We start from the raw sequence: 6243 nt of genomic DNA, 5'->3' as shown, positions 1-6243 counted from the left end.
ATTAACGATTGTTCCTTTTTAATTTATAAAGGGTGTCCCAAAATTAACGCAAGATTTGAATTAAATAGAAAACGCCGTTTTCAGTCTTTTAATATTGACTTTATTGACTCGTAAAGTACATAGGATAGGGTTATGTATGAAATAACACATCGGACAAATGGCCTCCACGGCTTTACATGCACATGCGCACTCTTTTGTTGAAACTTTCCATGACCATTCTGCATAAATGTGGCTGAATTTCGTTGATGCAGCATTGAATCTCCTCCTTTAATGCACGGGTGGTTGTGGGCTTGTTGACATAGACTTGTGATTTCAAATAACCCCATAAAAAGAAGTCTAATGGTGTTAAATCACACGATCTAGAAGGCCAATTTTGATTACCGAAACTAGAGAGTACACGACCTGGAAATGTCTCATGCAGTAATTGAATTGTTTCACGGGCTGTATGACATGTGGCACCGTCTTGTTGAAACCACATATTGGACACATCAATATCATCCAATTTTGGCAGAAAGAACTGTGTAATCATGTCGCGATATCGAGTAACAGTAACTGCCTGACCAGCATCATTTTCAAAAAAATATGGCCCAATTATGCCTCCAGCCCAAAATCCACACCATCTAGTCACGCGTTGTGGATGCATTTGTTTTTCGACAGTCACATGTGGGTTCTCCGAACCCCAAATGCGGCAATTTTGGCGATTGACAAAGCCATCAAGATGAAAATGTGCTTCATCGCTTAGGATGATTTTGCTCGAAAAATCATGGTCCATTTGTTGATGTTCAATAATCCATTCAACGAACTCTCTTCTCTGTCCATGGTCATTAGGCTTCAATAGTTGTGTTAATTGAATTTTGTAAGCATGAAGACACAGATCTTTGGTGAGTATACGCTGTAGAGAGGTTCTTGAAATTGGCAATTCTTGTCCACGACGTCGAATTGAGGTTCCTGGATTGTCAGCAACACTCTCACGCACTGCTTCGACATTCACATTTGAACGGCTTGTTTTTGGACGACCAGTGTGTTTGACGTCTCCAACGGATCCAGTCTTCATGAAATTTTTAATTAATCTCTTCACAGTTGACGAAGTTAAAACACTATTCCGACCATATTTTGTATGAAATTTTCGAACTGCAGCCGCCAAGCTTTCACTATTTTTGAAATATTCTTTAATAATGAAGACACGTTGTTCTATCGTGTAACGCTCCATTTTTAATAACCCTATACTGTTAGCTGTCAAATTATTTTTTTTCAGGGTTGCCAACACTTCACTGCACAAATGGCGGCAAATTCAAATCTTGCGTTAATTTGGGACACCCTTTACTTTTTAGCTTGTTTAATTTCTTTAAAGTATTGATGAACCTTTGTTAGTGCTCTAGATAACCTTTAAACTGTGCAAATAACCATAAAAATCGGAATATCGAAGTTTTCAGTTGGAAAACTATTTTCACTAAAAATATTCACGGTATTGTACTTTTAAGAATTTTATCAGTTATCAAATTTTATATAATTGTTTGGCTAAATGTGATACACCTCAATGTATTCCATGGGTTTTCTCCAAAGTGTGTAAAATAACTTCAGGTACAATTTGAACTCACAATTTTTTTTTTAAATAAAAGTATATATGTAGTTATTGAGTTATTTAGATAAGACTGGTCTTAACCCTTTCTCGGGGTGCACGCGCCCACTTAAAATGTATTGCTACACTTTAAAAACTGGGTACTTTTGAGGAAGTTTTAAGGGCGTGGAAATAAAACTCTCCACCATTATTGTTGCAACTTGATTATTAGTGAATCTTTTCGCATGAGAATAGGATTTAAAAAAAAAATAAAAGTATTAATTTGAAAATATGTTAAGACAAATAATTGAATTTGACTGATTTTCCAGATTTTTATATCATAAAATAAATATCAAACATTATGTACTTTCTCTATATCAAAGTAGATTGTTTTAATTTGGTAGGTTGTTCACACTGGAGTTTGTTTGCGTTCAGACTGAAATTTTGTATTAGTTTGGGAATAATTTTTTAAAATACATTAAAAATTTAAGAATGAATAAATTAAATTAATAATTTTAAAGGAGTAATATAATATATATCAAAAATTTATTGAGTCCTGAAAATAATGAACCGTTCCAGAAGCTATGTAATCCCTGTGTCAACGTCTAACTAACTATTTTTTCAAATTATTTTCGAACCAGCTTATTTTTCAATGTAATTTTGCTCCACTATTAGCAAGTGTAATAATAAACAAAAAGTAATTTTTTTTATAGACGACTTACATAAGTTTAACGAAATAATAAGAATCACCCTAATAAACGGTATCTCCATTTCAATTTCATGGTTAAAAAGCAGTTTGAATGTTTTAACTTAAAAAGGAAATTGCATTTTAGTTATTCGAATTGGAAATGATTGTTGAATGAAATCTTATCTCGAGGTATTTTTATTGGAAAATAAAAATACGTTATGAATAAGTGGAAATGTATGAATCAAAGTAAAGCTCACATGTGTTTTGATACTTAACTTAAGCCGTACAACGTTAAATTCCAATATTGAATACTAGAAACAAACAGTGCAGGCATCAAAAGTAAACTCCTACTTATTCCATTTTGTTTTTGAATAAACTTAAATTTTCAGAATGTCTTATAAGTCCGATTTTGGAATACAAATACATATATGCATGGCAAATCTGCAGATAGGGGGAATGCAGTCATTACTGCTTTTTGTAATAACTTTAAATTAAAAGTTTTTAGGAACTGCGTCTATTTTCTTTCTTTTGATTTCTTGGAAATGCCTAAAAATGAATTAACTGCTAGTTTGCACAAAAATTTTAAGTCGAAATGAAAAAAAACAGGTGGAGTTCAATGCTGTGTCGCTAAAGCAAGACATGCCCCATATCTTCTATCTATGAGTAGATAAAAATGACCCAATCTTCAAAACCTACATACGTCCAACACTTGAATATAACTCCCATATTTGGATGGGGCAGTGTGCCAGCAAAATGACACTTGTCGACAAATATTTCTTACTGGCAATAAAATTGCACTTTTCCACTTTGCACGTTAAGTTTTTAAGACATTCATTTTTACAATTCGAAAAAAATACACTTGAATAAGGTTTTTTAAGGATATTGAAATTTATGATGTATAGTATTACAAAAAATTTAAAGTTTGAAAGTTAGTTCTGGGGTGGAATCGGCTAAGGTGATAATTGACTATCATATTTTTAATCATCAAATTTGACTATCATTTTCATTCCGTCTGTGTAAGATGATTCAACTCAATTCAATTCGACTGTCAAAATTCATCGTTGCCCTGGTGAAATTTAAAATTGATTCCTGTAAAATATTTAAATAAAATTATCAAATTGGCTGTATTTGAATAGCATTTTTACTATTCTTGTTATTTTTTCGAATGACGTAAGCTTTTGTCGGTCACAAGAATGTGTTTTTTAATGAAAAAAAGCTAACTAAGAAAATGTTCCACTAGTTTTTGTAAGCGTCTGGTAGCTTCATTCACAATCACATTAGCCGATTCCACCCCTGTCTTAACAATTCTATTAAATCATGTTTTTTGAAATATATTGACAAATATAAAAGTTACATACATATGTTTAAAACGGCTCTTTTTAAACGTTAAGTAAATCCTTAAAATTAAAGCTTAGAATCGAAATCAGTAAAAATTATCTCCAAAACATATTTGAAAACTATGAAAGTATTAAATTCAAGGTTTGCTTAAGTCATAACTAATGAGTACTTCCAAAAACTAAATAAGATACTAAAATGATGTAATTGATATCTAGAAGTGAAAGATTTGTACTTTGCATAACTATCTTACAAATAATTGTTAAGGTATATTTTGTGTTTTAACTTAGCCATAAAAACCGCATTTTTAATTGTTTTTAGAATTTTTAAGGGGTGTATTTTAAAATTTAAAAGGAATTGACAAATCCTTCAAGAGTAATTCTTGTCATGAAAAAGTCTCAAACTAGCCGTTCGGATTCGGCCTTAAATTGTAGGCCAATTCCATTCCTGACAACAGTAATCGCACACACGAATAGTTGAGAGTTGTAAGTCACTAAGCCCTGGTTCACAACGGACTGTTGCGCCACCCCATTTGATTTTGATTCGAATTTAGGACATCATAATCCTTTAAAAAAGTATTATTTTGTTTGTGCTTCCGAAAAAAACGTAATTTTGTCGACTAGTGTAATTAAGCACCTTGGACAGTTGCATTTCTTCTACAGTTTAAACACATTAAACGTTCTTCTAGGAATGTTGATCAGTTTATCCCTGAGCACAAACTAGAAACTATAGATGGCCGCTTCTTAGCCGTACGCGAGTGTGGAATGGTTTACCATTTAAACCTCTTCTTTACTTCATTCTGACACTGTGTTTCTGGAATAACGATATACAAACATTTCTTTGGAAATTCAGCTGATATATCTTGTTTTTCCTGGACGACTATTGAATACCGTGCAAGGTGCATTCAGGTGCGATGGTTTATATACAAGTCATACAATTCTGTTGTGATATTCGTATATCAAGTCAAGATTTGAGATTAGTTTTTGAGCCAAACAACAATAACTAAATACTTAGGACGCCTTATCCATCTACGTTCTCCATCCTATTTTAATACTTAAAAGTGTAACGCAACGGTGTACCGTTATCTCTTGAATTCTTCCCGGTGGTATTTTTGTAAAACGTCATTCAGATGAAACAGCTGTGAAAGTTGACTGCATCGAAGGACTTGATGACGTTGCCAGATCAGCAGTTTCTTATGAAAATTAATATTTATAAATAATTAAATTAAATTTAAATAATCATTTGATATCTTTATTGTTGTATATATACTGTTTTTTGTATTCTATTTTCTTCTTCTTGTGTATAATGAATAATTTTAGTTCTCTGCGTTCTATGGTTAAAATCCTGAGTAAGCAGAAATGTGGCGTCAGGATTTGTCATATTAATGCGCAAAACTCATTACCGAAAATTGATGAGTTCCGTGATATCGTTGTTAATTCAGATGTTGATGTCGTTTGTGTCACCGAAACATGGTTGAGAAATGAAGTAAGTGACGAGTTGTGCAGATTAGAGGGCTATCGTACTTTTCGGTTTAATGGACTTGATCGTGTTGGGGGTGGTGTGGCAGTATTTGTTAAATCTGTTATCAAATGCAAACTTAAGTTTACGTCCGACGCATATATGTTCATTGATCTTCTGGGCAGTGACAGTTGTCTACTTTTAGGGTTATTTATAGGCCAAAAAGGAACATAGACTTTTCACCTCTTTTGTCAGTTATAGAAGAAGTCTCGTTGGGTTTCCCTAATAATGTATTATGCGGCGACTTCAAATGAAACTTATTGAATACCAATACTTTGACTGATAGCATGCGATCGCTCAGTTTAAGTCCAGTTAACACCACGAATCCAACTCATTTTTTTGATAGTGGGACAACTCTGTTTTTTGTAAGTGACATAGACGATGTAGCCTTGTATGATCAACTTTCCGTACCTGCCTTTTCAAAACATGAATTTTTTTAACAATAAAATTTAATCTCGAATATTCTGACAAAAAAATATCATACCGTGACTTCAAAAACATTAACTTTCTGGATCTTGTAGAGCATACTAGACTCATCAAATAGGAGAGTCTATTTTCTATGCCCTCCACTAACGAACAATGGCAATTCTTGACAAATAATATCCAAACCCTTTTCGATACGCATGTTCCTTTGAAAACAAAAACTCTAAATTCTAATGATAAACCATGGTTCACGCAAAATATTAGACTGTTGATGCAACAACGAGATAATGCATATAAACATAACATTACATAACAACTGGAAGCGATATCGGTTGACCGAATTGCGACGCTTGTTTTGTTCACTAAGAAACAAAGTCACAGCTGAAATCCGTTTAGCCAAATCTCAAATTTTGTCTAATCAACTGAGTTCTTCAAAACGGACGTAAATTGTGGAGGAACTTGCGAAACGTTGGTATTGGTAAGGCAAGAAATATGCCCATGTAAATTCACTTAATAAAACTTTCATCCCAGTTCCATCAACAGGGTCGGCTTTCTCTGATAATATTTCATTTAGGAAACATTTAGATCACTTTTGTTTCAGTTTTTGTTCGGTGGATGCTGCCGATGTTGTTATAAGTCTGCTTTCAGTGAAGTCAAGTGCTGTCGGTCTTGACAATTTTAACCCCAAATTTTTAAAAATAATCTTGCCAATTTTGTTGCC

This window comes from Eupeodes corollae, chromosome 1 (genome assembly GCF_945859685.1).
Source record: "Eupeodes corollae chromosome 1, idEupCoro1.1, whole genome shotgun sequence".
Classification (NCBI taxonomy): Eukaryota; Metazoa; Arthropoda; class Insecta; order Diptera; family Syrphidae; genus Eupeodes; species Eupeodes corollae.
Note: the sequence above shows the minus strand (reverse complement) of the source record.